This window comes from Littorina saxatilis, linkage group LG16 (genome assembly GCF_037325665.1).
Source record: "Littorina saxatilis isolate snail1 linkage group LG16, US_GU_Lsax_2.0, whole genome shotgun sequence".
Lineage (NCBI taxonomy): Eukaryota > Metazoa > Mollusca > Gastropoda > Littorinimorpha > Littorinidae > Littorina > Littorina saxatilis.
In genome coordinates this window covers 43,007,403-43,024,420 of record NC_090260.1, presented here as the reverse complement: position 1 = coordinate 43,024,420, position 17,018 = coordinate 43,007,403, and the positions used below count along the sequence as shown (strand labels likewise).

Here is a 17,018-nt window from a genome sequence, read left to right as displayed (position 1 = left end):
AAGAAACTGTGCGGATGGAAGTTTAGTTTGAATTAAAAGTGAAGCATGTTGACCAATTGTGGTGGTGGTGGTGGTGGTGATGGGATGCATGGGATGGGGGGGAGGGGGGGGGGGGGCAGTGTTGACTTTGACACGAACAGAGTACATAGTCAAATTGGGAAACAGGTACGATATTGGATCAAGTTACAACTGTTTCTGTATGCCCTTCAAAGGATTTTTTGGGTATGGTAATTTTATCACTTTGATATTATTTTCATATCATTAAAATGACCCATTTTGTTGTATTGTAATTATTACAAATACAAATTACAACAGTCAATTTCTTCTGTTTGGTCATAACTATATATATATTCATGAGTCAGTTTAAAGAGGAAAAAAAGTAAGAAAAACCACTGGCTGGTAACACAACAGAAAGCCCACAACACTGTCTTGCAAAAGTGTGTGTGTGTGGGGGCGGGGGGTGGATGTAAGGCAGCAGCAGCTTGAGTGAATGAGGCAAGTAGTAAAAGGGATGAAAACCAACACAAATACAAAGACAGTATTGTAGTTGAAAAGGTACTGAGTGGACACAACAACAAATAACTGATCATAAATATATTTACATGTTATATCAAAATCAATATTTTAATTTTATCATGAATGGACCAGTCATTTTGGTCATGCAGCTTTTATTTAAGTTCAGCATGTTCATAATTATGCAGCAGTAGGGAGGTTGACATTGTTAGAAATTACCTTCGAGACAGTTTTTTTGTTTACCTAAGGCCTAAAAAAAAAAAAGGTGTGGTTACGGTAACCCGACCTACCCTATTTTTTAGGGGCCGATCCTATAACTTTTTATTACATTTGTAAAAAAAAAAAAAAAAAAAAAAAAACGAGTGCAAAAAACGCAATGAAAGCGAAAGCGCCCGAGTCGCACGTTTATTTCCCTGTCAAGTAGGTTTAATTTGTACACACTAGAAAAAAAAGTAATAAAAAAAAAAGATTGCCTACCTACGTACCCTATTTTTTTTGGCTATGTTACCGTAACCACACCTATTTTTTTTTTTGGCCTAAGAATTTTTGGAACAGAGAAATGCATCAGACTCGGTATGTGCATAATTTATTGGAAGATTAACCAGATCTTATTTTTCCATATTTGGAAGATAATCCTGATTCAGATGTGGAACAACCATCAACAAATAAGAAAAAAATTAGCAGCAATGTCTGGACATAAGACCCAGAAACAATAACTTTTGAAGGTTCACTCAGTACATCAAAATTCAGAATTTCAGGCAGATAAACAGGTCCTGTTACACTTTTCTCAATTCTGTGTGACTTCCTAGCCCGCAACCTGTTCTGTTGTATAGTATTTATGACAAGAAAGCCCTTTAAATCAATTACAAGAGGTTTTAGCTGAAATTGTGTGCAGGACAGGTTGTAAAGTGCATGCCCCGGTCACTTTTTCAGCAGAATTTTTCAGCAGCCCTAAAATTGTAATTTTTAAAAAAAATTATTAAAAAAAATCAAATATGTACCGATCTTCAAAATTTAAACTGCTTTACAATTCTGATGGCTTGGAGAATGTAGTTACATATAAAAAGTTCGAAAAAATTCCAAAGAAAAGTATGGTTGCCCCATACGGGTCAGGTCACTTTGTGCCCCAGACTACAAGAAATGTTTGGACAACAAAGACAGATCATGTGATGCCACAATCTATTGATCTGTGTTTATTACAAAACCCAGACACACAATTTTAAGTCAAGTCAACAAGTTTATTTTCAACCACAAAAGTAACGCGTCTCGTAAGGCGAAATAACAACATTTATCAAGCTGTCGAACAGTCACAGAATGAAACTAAACGCACTGCTTTTTTCACCCAGACCACATAGTAGTTTCGTCAGTCCACCGCTCGTGGCAAAGGCAGTGAAATCGACAAGCCATGCAGAATAGTGCGGTAGTGGTCGCGCTGAGCAGGATAACATGCTTTTCTGTATGTCTATTCTTTTTAGCTTACTGAGTTTGTTTTTAATCCAAACATATATCTATATGTTTTTGGAATCAAGGGCCGACAAGGAATAAGATGAAATTGTTTCTAAATCGATTTCGGACAATTAATTTTAATCATAATTTTCATATTTTTAATTTTCAGAGCTTGTTTGTAATCCAAAGATAACATATGTATATGTTTTTGGAATCAGAAAATGACGAAGAATAAGATCAAATTATTTTGACTTGACTAAATGTAACAAAACACATCATCGGGGCGCACAGTTCAATCAGTGCTAACAAAAAACAAACAAAAAGAAACACAAAACAAATGAGTATTTAACACAATAAATATGGAAAGAAGTAGATTTACAAGACAACCAATAACTTAATGGAATTGAAATCATACACGTACATCATACTACATAGAGAAAAGAATAAAATATAAAGGGAAAGCGTGTGCTATCATTCCCAGGAACTCTGATGTCAAATTTCATGAAGACTTGCGTGTATTCATGGCGACGGTGTGTGTGGTACTGTGATCCGTTAAAGTGCGCTGTCTCGCTCAGTACCGCCGTCTTCAGCACTAGAGGTTTCTGTCGGGGTTACCCCACCCTTAGCTCCTGGTCAGGGACCTTACCTGGGAGCACAGGTAGCAGGGGTTTTAACGCGCCTCTTACCCGCGTGATGAACCCGTATGAGCACATAGGGTATTTACTAGTCAACAGTGCCACCTGTTAACCACCCCGCTCTGATAGGAACACCGCCAGTTGGTCCAGGACAGCTTATTCGTCCGGGCAAGCCCGACTTATATCGCTGCAATCCCTTATATCTAAGGGGCACCACCTATCCGCCACCTGGGGACCCGCCGGGTTGGGGATGGTAGTCGCCCCGCCACCTAATTGGAGATAGCCTGACCCCGGTCATAAAGATCGGTCCAGTAGTTTAGTCTGAATCGCTCTACACACACACACATGTATGCACACACACACACACACAGACACACACACACACACACATACACCACAACCCTCGTCTTGATTCCCCCTCTATGTTTAAACATTTAGTCAAAACTTGACTAAATATAACAAAACACATCATCTGGGCGCACAGTTCACTGTGCATATTCAGTCTCTTATTGATTACGTATCCACTCTATGGGACTCAGCAAGTGATAATTCACTAAAGCTACTCAGCAGATTACACAAAAGAGCGCTAAAAGTTGTATTGCTCAAACAGACTACTCTCACAGACTCAGACTACATCAACATGGGGTTCCTACCTCTAAAGTCAAGAATAAATTATAACAAAGGAATAATGATGCATACAATTATGACAGAAAATGCACCCGAAACCATTTGTTCAAAGTTCTCTTTGAAGAATTCACACCACTTTAGTAAATCTCATTCGTTACTTGGCCATGTCTATTACTTTGATTACGGCTCTTCTGTGAGTAAATCACACACACACACACACACACACACACACACACACACACACAATCGTCCGTGTGAGTAGTCAGGGGCAGTGGTTGAAAATAAACTTGTTGACTTGACTTAAATTTGTGTGTCTGGGTTTTGTAAATAAACACAGATCAATAGATTGTGGCATCACATGATCTGTCTTTGTTGTCCAAACATTTCTTGTTGTCCGGGGTAGTTCGGGGTAGTCCGGGGCACAAACTGACAAAGTGACCCGACCGCCATGCTACCTACCTGCCATGCAAACATAACAAATGAAAAAAATGAAAACACAGACAAAAGCACGCACACACAGAATATGCTTACTTACAAGCTCAAGCTGTAACCAGTTTTCACATGGGGTTTCCAAAACGTTTTCCACTTCCATCACAACAGAAAAACGGCACGTGTTCCATTTCCAGAGTCAAGGCTGCAAAATCATGATCCCCAAATGGCCCGGAAGCGCGGCTGCATATCAATCCGAACTGTTTGAGATGTTATACTTTTAGTAATTGTGGTGGAGCGCATGCGGGTGTTGCAATTACAAAAAAGCGAGAGGGAGAGAATACACAAACAATAACAGTTCGATGAACGCATTGAATAACGTTCTCTGTCCTCTTTATTGCATAACACTCACGCACACAATCACCAAGCATTTAAAATAAAAGTTAAAAATAGGTTCGTCAGACTAATGCAACTTTTCAATATACATTTTCAACACTTAGTCTGAAAAAGGTGGAAACACATACTCCAAAATGTGGTGTCAGAAGTGGGGTGAGGCAAATCTCTACTTCGAAAAAGTTCTGTTGCCACAACACTATAAAGTCACTGGTGTAAACACGGTAGTAAAACACGCTATGCTATACATACACGGTAGTAAAACACGCTATGCTATACATACACGGTGGTAAAACACGCTATGGTATACATGCACGGTAGTAAAACACGCTATGCTATACCTACACGGTAGTAAAACACGCTATGCTAAACATACACGCTATGCTAAACATACACGGAACTAACACGCTATCCCACCAAGAGTCCGCTCGGCTGGTCTACATCATCTCTGGACACGAAACACTCCCTGGTTCACAACAGCATTCGGTTCCAGGACATACAGCCAACACACACTCCATCACTCCAATTGGTACACACCAACACACACTTTTTCACTTCACAAATGCATCACAAATGCATAATTCATCCAAAGGCCGGCAAGGCTTGACATGTTCTTTCTCTGCCAGTCCAGGCCACAAGTGCGCGTTTGTTTCAACTTTGGCCGAGTTCATTACAACTTTTACTCATTTTAGTCGGGAAAAGGGGAAGGGGAAAGAGGGTCCTATATGACGCTGCTTGATTATGCGTCGTCACCCCAAACATTCTTTTATCAATACGATCTAAACTAATTTAACTTATTAAGAACAAAACTAAGCATTCCCCATTCAGGAATATTCAAACAAATGCATAGTCTGTGTGTTTTCATTCAAACCGAACACGCAGACGTAACCGATAGACACAAGCTGACACCCCTGTCTGTGAAATGACGAAACCCTAAAACCTACGTCATACCTACGTCATACCTACGATAACAGCCTACGACGCAATACAGGCGCTAGAAATTATAATTCTATTGACACAGTCACACAATGTCAATATAGATTTCTCTCACTCACCACATTCTCCCCAACTTAGCATGACTTCTCCTGAAGGCATGTCTTGGAAACAAAAACATGATGTTAAAACCTAAACACCAAAGAAGTTTCAACAACCAATCAAAACTCAAATTGGGCTAACCTATATCTTCAGCCGTCGCAAGTCTCAGTCACAAAAGCTAATCCTGAGTAACACATTTCGAACCTACATGTCAACCACTATTTAAAGATGCATTGACTGTACCGAAACTATTACCACATTTCGAACCTACATGTCAACCACTATCTAAAGATGCATTGACTGTACCGAAACTATTAACACATTTCGAACCTACATGTCAACCACTATTTAAAGATGCATTGACTGTACCGAAACTATTAACACATTTCGAACCTACATGTCAACCACTATTTAAAGATGTATTGACTGCACCGAAACTGTCAACACATTTCGAACCTACATGTCAACCACTATTTAAAGATGCATTGACTGTACCGAAATTATTAACACATTTCGAACCTACATGTCAACCACTATTTAAAGATGCATTGACTGTACCGAAACGATTACCTTAACAATGCTAACAAAGACTTCGACATGTTGATAACACAGATCAGGAGGGGGGGGGGGGGGGGGGGGATTCTCATTGAATAAATAAAGAAAATGATCCCGAGGACAGAGAACAACGTACTGTCAAGGACGCCAAATTTTTTTTCCACAACAAAGTAACCTTAGAACATATTTACATGCCTAACCTGCTCTAAACAATAGGCAACACAGAACAGCTGCTCCCCAACTTTACTTGAACCCACTCCCTAAGAATCCAATAATGTTTCCATGATCCGAAGGAACCGAGGAAGTACGTCAACTGCACGCGAATGCACTGTGCGGGGTTCCTTGTACAAGTTAGTATATAAAATGTAATAATATGTAGATATATCCTTCCCTCCCAATATGTTCAATATTTGGTATTTCAACAATTAAATGTTGCTCACCATGTTTGCTTAAAACAAATTAACTAGCAACGCATAACCCAAGCCCCAGACTTCGCATGGTTAACGTTTCAGGGCGATCCCGGTGAGAAGACACTGTGGGGTTGCTCATGGGACTACCCCCCACTGCATCTTCCATCTCACCGTCGCTCAGGGCGATCCCGGTGAGAAGACACTGTGGGGTTGCTCATGGGACTACCCCCCACTGCATCTTCCATCTCACCGTCGCTCATGGTGAACAATAAAACAACATTATCACACAAGTGACACTATTCTGCTCAAATGTATACAAAATGCTTGAACATAAACACAGCACACAAATGAGGTAAATATGCAGTAATGCTCACTAGACCCACAAGTCCACGAATTCATCAAAATGTCACTACCGGGTCAGTAGCAAGACATGATAAAGCAGATACACAGAACGCACACGGTATCAGGATGCCTGTTCCGCATCAGCCACTGTTCCTCTGTGGAAGATATTTAAAAATTCCACTCACCGTTGGCCGTCGATACGTTCCACTAAATGTCCTTTCACATTACTGGCACGTGCAGAAACAAACACAGTCACCACAGATCCTCGGAAATTGACGGTGTTAAAGTCGTCCACTCCCTGGGGTTGGTCGATAGTCGAGCTGGAGTCTCTCCTCCAAAGTCCGTCCATCACCGGGTCGTTCCAGGTTGGTGACGGTGGTTCCAGGTTGGTGACGGGTGGTTCCAGGTTGGTGACGGGTGGTTCCAGGTTGGTGACGGGTGGTTCCAGGTTGGTGACGGGTGGTTCCAGGTTGGTGACGGGTGGGATAGCGTGTATACCTAAACTACTACTACTGTACTACTTTCTATTCTCAAAATATGTGTCCACTTATCTATCTGTCGGGCGACGCCAAAATGTGGTGGAGCGCACGCGGGTGTTGCAATTACAAAAAAAGCGATAGAGGGAGAGAGTACACAAACAATAAAAAGTTGGTAGAATACATTGAATGATGTTCTCTGTCCTCTTTATTGCATAACACTCACGCACGCAATCACCAAGCATTTAAAATAAAAGTTAAAAATAGGTTCGTCAGACTAATGCTACTTTTCAATAAACATTTTCAACACTTAGTCTGAAAAAGGTGGAAACACATACTCCAAAATGTGGTGTCAGAAGTGGGGTGAGGCAAATCTCTACTACGAAAAGTTCTGTTGCCACAACACTATAAAGTCACTGGTGTAAACACGGTAGTAAACACGCTATGATAAAACACGGTAGTAAAACACGCTATGCTATACATACACGGTGGTAAAACACGCTATGCTATACATACGCGCTATCATAAACACGCTATGCTAAACATACACGCTAAGCTAAACATACACGCTATCAGAAACGCTGTAGTAAAACATACACGCTATCAGAAACGCTGTAGTAAAACATACACATACACTATGCTAAAACACGGTAGTAAAACACGCTATGCTATACATACACGGTAGTAAAACACGCTATGCTATACATACACGGTGGTAATTAAAGCACGCTATGGTATACATGCACGGTAGTAAAACACGCTATGCTATACCTACACGGTAGTAAAACACGCTATGCTATACATACACGGTAGTAAAACACGCTATGCTATACACCGTAGTAAAACATACACTACGCTAAAACAAACACGCTATCCCACCAAGAGTCCGCTCGGCTGGGAAAACAAAAAGTAAAAGCAAAGTCAGTAATTACCGAAACGACAATTCATATCAAAGTATCATCTCACACAGTCATCATAACCGGAACCACAGTTACAATTTCAAGTTCCAGTGTTACATCATGCATGTTTGGTTTTCTCAATCTAATCATTGGCCTTCCCAGCTGAAAAAGTACCACACGATGTACTATAGTATACTATAGTAAACTATAGTAAATGTACCCTGTACTATAGTAAACTATAGTAAATGTACCATGTACTCTAGTACATATTGTAGTACATGGTACTTTGTACTATAGTACTGTGTAGTAAATGTACCCTGTACTATAGTACTTTGTGGTACAGTAGAGTACTTTGTACTTTGTACTATGGTACTTTTTAGTGAATGTACCATGTACTACAGTAGTACTATAGTACATAGTACTTTGTACTATGGTACTTTTTATTGAATGTACCCTGTACTACAGTAGTACTATAGTACCTAGTACTTTGTACTATGGTACTTTTTTGTGAATGTACCCTGTACTACAGTAGTACTATAGTACGAAGTACTTTGTACTATGGTACACTGTGGTACTTTGTACTATGGTACTTTGTACTATAATACAACAGTACATAATACTGCGGTACAGTATAGTAGTAATAGTATACATGCATTTTGTGTTTTTATTTTTATTGTTTTATTAATATAACTTATCAGCTAAGCATAACAATTTTGTTGTTGAAATTAAGTTGATTAAAAAACATTGTTTTTAAAATTGTGTTTGATATCACCAGTTGTGCATGTAAACGTGTTGTGTGTGTTTTTACAAGGTAGTCGTACATATAAGATTTATTATGTTTTGTGCGTGCGTGTGTGTGAATTAAGCCGTTTGTTGGAGATGACATGAGATATTTTCAAACTTGTTAACTGTGCATTTGCAAAATACACGTAGGAATACTTTGTGCTCACACACACACACACCACACACACACACACACACACACACACACACACACACACACACACACACAGTCACAGTCACACTGACACGCTCGCACGTGCACACACACAAACACGTGGGTACGCACATATTCACTTAGGAGAAAGGACTTTTGTAACGTCAGATGTACATAAACTGTATAGTAACTGTTAGTTTTTTGTAAACAGTTAGCATCAAATGTGAAATTAATATTTCATTAACGTTACCTTGGAACGCTTCTCACAAAAAAGTTTTCAAAAGAGAATTTAACAATTGCTTTAAAAGTTAAAGGATAAGGATACGATAAGGATAAGATTTTATATAGTCCTGTGAGGTTGCCCTCATGGAAATTCGGGCTGCTTTCTCCATGGGGAAAGCGAGCTGCCATACAGTATACAGCGATACCCACACATTTTGTTTCCTGCATGCGTGTATTCATGTTTCCGAGCCCTGACACTTTCGCTGTGAACTTGGGTTCTTTATCGTGTGCATGCGGCCACCGAGGAGAGTCTGCACGATGTTGACTCTGGGAAATAAATCCCTCGCCGAACGTGGGGATCGAACCCACGCCGATTGCGACAACTGGTTTTGAAGACAGCGCCGCTACCGACTGAGCTATTTCCCGCCCGCCCGAAACGCTTAGTAAAATGGTCTGCAGTGAAATTTTGAAACAATACCTTTTTTATGTTAAATTTAACGTTTGCCAAAATAATTCTTTATGTAGGATCAAGTGCAAAGTTCTTGGTTTGACCTGAAGTTGACTGAAGTTTGCTGTGTGTACAATATTGTTTCATTTTAAATAATTTGAGAGACGGAGAGAGAGAGAAAGAGAGAGAGAGAGAGAGAGAGAGAGAGAGAGAGAGAGAGAGAGAGAGAGAGAGAGAGAGAGAGAGAGAGAGAGAGCGTTGTGGCATACAAGCATTACAAACAAGTGTTTTTTCACCCATGCAGAGAGGCACCCCTATTCTAATCACATCATATACACGGACATTCACACACACACACACACACACACACACACACACACACACACACACACACACACACACACACACAATATGAGATTTTAAAAAAAAGGTTATAGAATATGTACACATCGAATGCTTAAAGTGTGTCTAAACCCTGCAAGTACAGGTTTGAGTGTGTGTAGAGGGGTTCCAGTTACGACATTTTTCTGCACTTTAACCGCTCTGCGCTCAGCCGTTCGCCAACTGGCATGCGTACTAAATTTGCTCATCCGGACTTTGCCGAGAAAACCCGAGAACTCCCGACGCGCCAGCCAAGTGCCTGTGACGTAGACATGGGAAGAGAGCACAATGGACGACAGTCAGTCGTGGCGCACAAAACGTGGTGAACCACAATCGTGTTGTACCATATATGTTTGAACCTCGGGCACGAGAAAATGAAAGGAACGTGGAGGAAAATCATCTTTCTGACAACAGCAGCATGATTAATCGCCTTGGGAACACAGACTGGTGAGTAACGAAGTCACGTTTTATTTTGGGTACAAGCAACCGAGAAAAGGACATTCTGACAGGATGTGTCAAGCTTGGAGTCTAGATCTAGATCTGAACTGTGACATGAGTACCGTTTGTGTGGGTGTTTGTGCTCTAGGCTATGCTAACTTGGTTTTTCAGTCTGTCTCCAGAGCTAGTGTCTATTTTGGACATGACCTGGTTATATGGAAGAAATTCACTAGGCCTCCAGAATGAACATTTTACAGAAGCAAACTCACGAAGATCGACACGCACGAGCTTTTGACGAAGGCGAATCTGGCAGTCCCTAGTGTTTACATTTTGAGTTGGCAAGTTACATTTTTGGACTAATATTATTATTTCTTTCTGATGAAATCTAAGAATACTTCCAACATGTGTGCATTCGCAACACTCGGCGGAAGGATAGAAACGAGTGAAGATTGTTTGTGATACTTTCAGGTCTGAATGTGCCAACTGTGTGGAGATGGAGAAAGTGGAGGAATGCAACTGCTGCACAGAGTCTACTAAAATTATGAAGAAGCTGAACTGTCCCAGGCAGGTATGTATTACCTTTTACTTGGCATTAGGTAAATTACTTTTTTTTTCAATGAAAAGAGCAAAGGAAAAGTGTGACTATTTTGCAACATAGATGCAGAGGTTATTCATTACTATAAATAGTCTGTAAAGCCTTAACTTCATAATGTCTGTTAGAAGTTTAGTTCTTACACTGCTCCCATGGGGTCGCCTTCACGCGGCGGGAGTGTTTTCACTAAGCTTCCCCACCCCTTTACTTCTCTTCTTTTGTCTTATTTCTGCCTTACCAGTCCTTTCACCTATATTTCCTTCCAAGAAAACTCTCCCTACTATTCCCTGCAGTTTTCCGATTCCTTTCTTGTTGTCTTATTTCTACCTGACTGGATCCATCACCTTTATTTCACTTACCAAAAGTCTTCTTTTCCACATCCTTATTTCTCTGCCCCCCGCATGTCGTAAGAGGCGACTAGCGGATTCTGTTTCTCCTTTTACCCTTGTTAAGTATTTCTTGTATAGAATATAGTCAATGTTTGTAAAGATTTTAGTCAAGCAGTACGTAAGAAATGTTAAGTCCTTTGTACTGGAAACTTGCATTCTCCCAGTAAGGTCATATATTGTACTACGTTGCAAGCCCCTGGAACAATTTTTTGATTCGTGCTTTTGTGAACAAGAAACAATTAACAAGTGGCTCTATCCCATCTCCCCCCTTTCCCCTATCCCATCTCCCCCCTTTCCCCGTCGCGATATAACCTTGAATGGTTGAAAACGACGTTAAACATCAAATAAAGAAAGACAGAAGTTCTTACACTAATTTCATAGTTAACCATAAGTTATAACAATACTGTTATGTTTGCAGACCTCCCGAAAAAATTGGCATTACATGCATCACGCAGCTCCCATAATTTGAAAGCGTCTGCCTAAACACGGATATGCTGGAGACGGCATATTACCAGTACCGGGAGGAGCATGGGTTTTTACAGGCTACTCTTAAGGAGTAAGTGACACACCTATCTTTCTTTACCAAGCATGTGCTTGTCACATCACCGTGATGTGTTGGCAGATACTTCTAGGTCTGTTCCACATGACAAATGTACCCCGTACACCCATCCATTCACACACCTGAAGAAGAAGGTGACAGAAGATTTTTTTTAATTTGCAGGTTTAACCTTTGCCGTGCTTCCTGGGTTCACCTGTACCCAGAGACACACTAAAATCATTGTAACTCTGGAACCATTAAAGGTATCGTTTTGAAATTTTAAGTATCTCTCACACACCTAATTTGCTCTCTGTCTGCAAATTTTTAGTGTGTACATGACAAAACATCAGAATTAATTGATTATGATAATTTACATAAACACTACCGATGGCGCGGGTTCACACATACCCATACTTTTAAAGAGTAGTAGTGATTGTAACTATCCCTCTGCCGACGGCGCGGGTTCTGCTACACCCATAATTACCAAAGCGGCGGAACAGTGTCTGTCTGCCTGTTTGTCTCCAAGAGACTGTCTGTCTCTCTGTTTGTCTGTCCGTATCTCTCTGTCTGTATGTCTGTTGTCAGTTGCTCTGTCTGTCTGTCTGTCTGTCTATCCGTCTATCCGTCTATCTGACTGTCTGTCTATCTGACTGTCTGTCTCTCTCTCTCTCTGTCTGTCTCTCTCTCTGTCTGTCTCTCTCTCTGTCTCTCTCTCTCTGTCTCTCTCTCTTAGTCTCTCTCTCTGTCTCTCTCTCTTAGTCTCTCTCTCTGTCTCTCTTTCTTAGTCTCTCTCTGTCTCTCTTTCTTAGTCTCTCTCTCTCTCTTTCTTAGTCTCTCTCTCTCTCTTTCTTAGTCTCTCTCTCTCTTAGTCTCTCTCTCTCTCTTTTTTCGTCTCTCGCTCTCTCTCTTTCTTAGTCTCTCTCTCTCTTTCTTAGTCTCTCTCTCTCTCTTTCTTAGTCTCTCTCTCTCTCTCTTTCTTAGTCTCTCTCTCTCTCTCTTAGTCTCTCTCTCTCTCTCTCTTTCTTAGTCTCTCTCTCTCTCTTAGTCTCTCTCTCTCTCTCTCTTTCTTAGTCTCTCTCTCTCTCTTTCTTAGTCTCTCTCTCTCTTTTTTAGTCTCTCTCTCTCTCTTTCTTAGTCTCTCTCTCTCTTTCTTAGTCTCTCTCTCTCTCTAGCTCTTTCTTAGTCTCTCTCTCTCTCTTTCTTAGTCTCTCTCTCTCTTTCTTAGTCTCTCTCTCTCTTTCTTAGTCTCTCTCTCTCTCTCTTTCTTAGTCTCTCTCTCTCTCTTTCTTAGTCTCTCTCTCTCTCTCTCTCTTTCTTAGTCTCTCTCTCTCTCTTTCTTAGTCTCTCTCTCTTTCTTAGTCTCTCTCTCTCTCTTTCTTAGTCTCTCTCTCTCTCTCTTTCTTAGTCTCTCTCTCTCTTTCTTAGTCTCTCTCTCTCTCTCTTTCTTAGTCTCTCTTTCTCTCTTAGTCTCTCTTTCTTAGTCTCTCTCTCTCTTTTTTAGTCTCTCTCTCTCTTTCTTAGTCTCTCTCTCTCTTTCTTAGTCTCTCTCTCTCTCTCTTAGTCTCTCTCTCTTTCTTAGTCTCTCTCTCTCTCTCTCTCTTAGTCTCTCTCTCTTTCTTAGTCTCTCTTTCTCTCTTAGTCTCTCTCTCTCTCTCTTTCTTAGTCTCTCTCTCTTTTTTAGTCTCTCTCTCTCTCTTTCTTAGTCTCTCTCTCTCTCTCTCTCTCTCTCTCTCTCTTTCTTAGTCTCTCTCTCTCTCTCTCTTTCTTAGTCTCTCTCTCTCTCTCTCTTTCTTAGTCTCTCTCTCTCTCTTTCTTTGTCTCTCTCTCTCTCTTTCTTAGTCTCTCTCTTTCTTAGTCTCCCTCTCTCTCTTTCTTAGTCTCTCTCTCTCTCTTTCTTAGTATCTCTCTCTCTCTTTCTTAGTCTCTCTCTCTCTCTTTCTTAGTCTCTCTCTCTCTTTCTTAGTCTCTCTCTCTCTCTCTTTCTTAGTCTCTCTCTCTCTTTATTTGTCTCTCTCTCTCTCTTTATTTGTCTCTCTCTCTCTATCTTTTTTAGTCTCTCGCAGGCTCTTTCTTAGTCTCTCTCTCTCTCTTTCTTAGTCTCTCTCTCTCTTTCTTAGTCTCTCTCTCTCTCTTTCTTAGTCTCTCTCTCTCTCTTTCTTAGTCTCTCTCTCTCTTTCTTAGTCTCTCTCTCTCTCTCTTAGTCTCTCTCTCTTTCTTAGTCTCTCTTTCTCTCTCTTAGTCTCTCTTTCTCTCTTTCTTAGTCTCTCTCTCTCTTTTTTAGTCTCTCTCTCTCTCTCTTAGTCTCTCTCTCTGTCTCTCTTTCTTAGTCTCTCTCTCTCTCTCTCTTAGTCTCTCTCTCTTTCTTAGTCTCTCTTTCTCTCTCTTAGTCTCTCTCTCTCTCTTTCTTAGTCTCTCTCTCTCTTTTTTAGTCTCTCTCTCTCTCTCTCTCTTTCTTAGTCTCTCTCTCTCTCTCTTTCTTAGTCTCTCTCTCTCTCTTTCTTAGTCTCTCTCTCTCTCTTTCTTAGTCTCTCTCTCTCTCTTTCTTAGTCTCTCTCTCTCTCTTTCTTTGTCTCTCTCTCTCTCTTTCTTTGTCTCTCTCTCTCTCTTTCTTAGTCTCTCTCTCTTTCTTAGTCTCCCTCTCTCTCTTTCTTAGTCTCTCTCTCTCTCTTTCTTAGTATCTCTCTCTCTCTTTCTTAGTCTCTCTCTCTCTCTTTCTTAGTCTCTCTCTCTCTTTATTTGTCTCTCTCTCTCTCTTTCTTTGTCTCTCTCTCTCTCTTTCTTTGTCTCTCTCTCTCTCTTTCTTAGTCTCTCTCTCTTTCTTAGTCTCCCTCTCTCTCTTTCTTAGTCTCTCTCTCTCTCTTTCTTAGTATCTCTCTCTCTCTTTCTTAGTCTCTCTCTCTCTCTTTCTTAGTCTCTCTCTCTCTTTCTTAGTCTCTCTCTCTCTCTCTTTCTTAGTCTCTCTCTCTCTCTTTATTTGTCTCTCTCTCTCTCTTTATTTGTCTCTCTCTCTCTATCTTTCTTAGTCTCTCTCTCTTTCTTAGTATCTCTCTCTCTCTCTCTTTCTTAGTCTCTCTCTCTCTCTCTCTTTCTTAGTCTCTCTCTCTTTCTTAGTCTCTCTCTCTCGTTCTTAGTCTCTCTCTCTTTCTTAGTCTCTCTCTCTCTCTCTCTCTTTCTTAGTCTCTCTCTCTTTCTTAGTCTCTCTCTCTCTCTCTCTCTTTCTTAGTCTCCCTCTCTCTCTTTCTTAGTCTCTCTCTCTCTCTTTCTTAGTCTCTCACTCTCTTTCTTAGACTCTCTCTCTCTCTTTCTTAGTCTCTCTCTCTCTCTCTTTCTTAGTCTCTCTCTCTCTTTCTTAGTCTCTCTCTTTCTTAGTCTCTCTCTCTCTTTCTTAGTCTCTCTCTCTCTCTCTCTCTCTTTCTTAGTCTCTCAGTCTCTCTCAGTCTCTCCCTCCCCCTCTCCCTCCCCCTCTCCCTCCCCTGCAAGAGGTCGGTGAACGGAGAAACTCGATGCAACCACTTAAGTAGCGCTGTGGGTTTCCCTGAACCCACACCGTCGTTAGAGAAATAAACGGTAAAAACCCTCTTTCAAATGTATGGGTTCAGACAAACCCGCATCGTCGTTAGAGGAATAAACGGTAAAAACCCTCTTTCAAATGTATGGGTTCAGACAAACCCGCATCGTCGGGAGTGTGTAGTCAAAAGCGGCATCCGGCAAAGGTTAAAGCAATCCTTGTTTTTCATGTCTTAAAAACTTTTTCTTCTCACAAAGTTGAAAGTTGGTCCATTAAAAAAAACCCATTAAATTAAAAGATAAGACATACAAGTGCACACATAGTATTTCCTCTTCTTGTCGATCACGCGTCTATATTGTGATGTGTTTGACATGGTATGATGCATAAAATATATGATATACAAACCAGTAAATATTATTTTGTTATCCTCGGATCTCTCCACACTGAAGTCCAGAAGTGATTAATAGATTCACAGTTTATACACTTTGTGTGAAACAAGATCAACATAATGCTGGAAAGAAACACATTTTGGAAAGTACATTTTAAACATAAATAACTAGGTAAAATGAAAGATTTACATGGATCTTGTCATACTGTCACACACACACACACACACACACACACACACACACACACACACACACACACACACACACACACACATACACACACAGAGCCAGCCAGCCATGAAACAAGCCATTCTATCAATTCACGAAAAATAAGTGTTCTTCCCCCCACTTTCCACACCTTTTGTAGGAACACCCTGCCGGACTATGCAACACACACTTATGTCACAGATTTTGTGATTATTTTTCAGGAAGTACCGCTGACAGCTTGTGAGGTGGTGCCATGGTGTGCTAGGGAGGAAAATCAGGATACCTTTACCTTCATGTGGAGTACGGGCCATCAGATATGCATTTCCGTCTGATGTACTACAGAGGTTTTGAGTGGTCTGAGCTTGAATGAAAATGTATTTATAATCTAATGCATCACTTATGAAATAAAAGAGTAAAATCTGTAATTCCTTGCAAGTGCATTTTGTTCAGTATTGTCGTTGGTGTCAACATCAGCGGGGAAAAGTGGGATCAGTTTGGTTATCTTGTACTGTATGGTGCTGCAGCTTCTTATCGGTATGGGGGGGGAGGGGGTGATATGCAGCGGCCCAAAAGTCAGGTTTGTCACAAAATTCCTCTGGGAAGGAAGCTGTAAAGGCACCTGGATCCTTTGTCAGCTTCTCAAACAGACGTTGAAGCAATCTTGACACGTGACCTGTAAATGTAACAGTGGATAGCTCAGGATGAGATAGTCGTGAAAAGGCATTATTAGCACGGAACCAAGTACAGCTTTTATGCTTGCAAAAATTGATTTTAGGAAGAATGCTGCAGTTCTAGCGAATACCCAACTGAACAAAATTAAATGTGATATTTCTCTCTCTGTCTTTTCCCTCTTCAGTTGTGTGTGTGAGTGTGTGTTTGGGTAAATTGCCAGAATTCTGGAGTATAAGAAAAGAAGAGGATTTTCATTTGTGTGTGTGTGTGCTAAAAACCAGCAGTCAGTAATTACCCTGCATGTAACTTACCATAAGCTCGTGGCCCTTTGCACTTCCTCACACTGTACTCTCCTTTCTTTCCTTTTGGGAATGTGATGGACAACGTCGGATTTCCTTCCTCATCAAGCGCATCACCCCTGTCCCCATTTTTATTGTAATGCAGAGTGGCAAGGAACAGCCTGAAAACAGGATACAAATTTAAATGCACTGAATTAATGACTCTCACTCTCAGTCATAATTCCACGCTTTACTAAAT

The 17,018-nt window shown here is 40.7% G+C and overlaps 2 long non-coding RNA genes across 2 annotated transcripts in view; one reads left to right on the top strand and one right to left on the bottom strand.

Annotated features, from left to right (window-relative positions):
* LOC138949675 (uncharacterized) overlaps positions 1-17,018 on the bottom strand; it is a 349,293-nt gene that overhangs the window by 152,910 nt on the left and 179,365 nt on the right. The gene's annotated exons all lie outside the window — the stretch shown is intronic.
* LOC138951096 (uncharacterized) lies at positions 9,805-16,234 on the top strand. The gene is made up of 4 exons (XR_011450984.1): positions 9,805-10,195; positions 10,655-10,754; positions 11,586-11,723; positions 16,031-16,234. It is a non-coding gene; the product is annotated as an uncharacterized lncRNA (long non-coding RNA).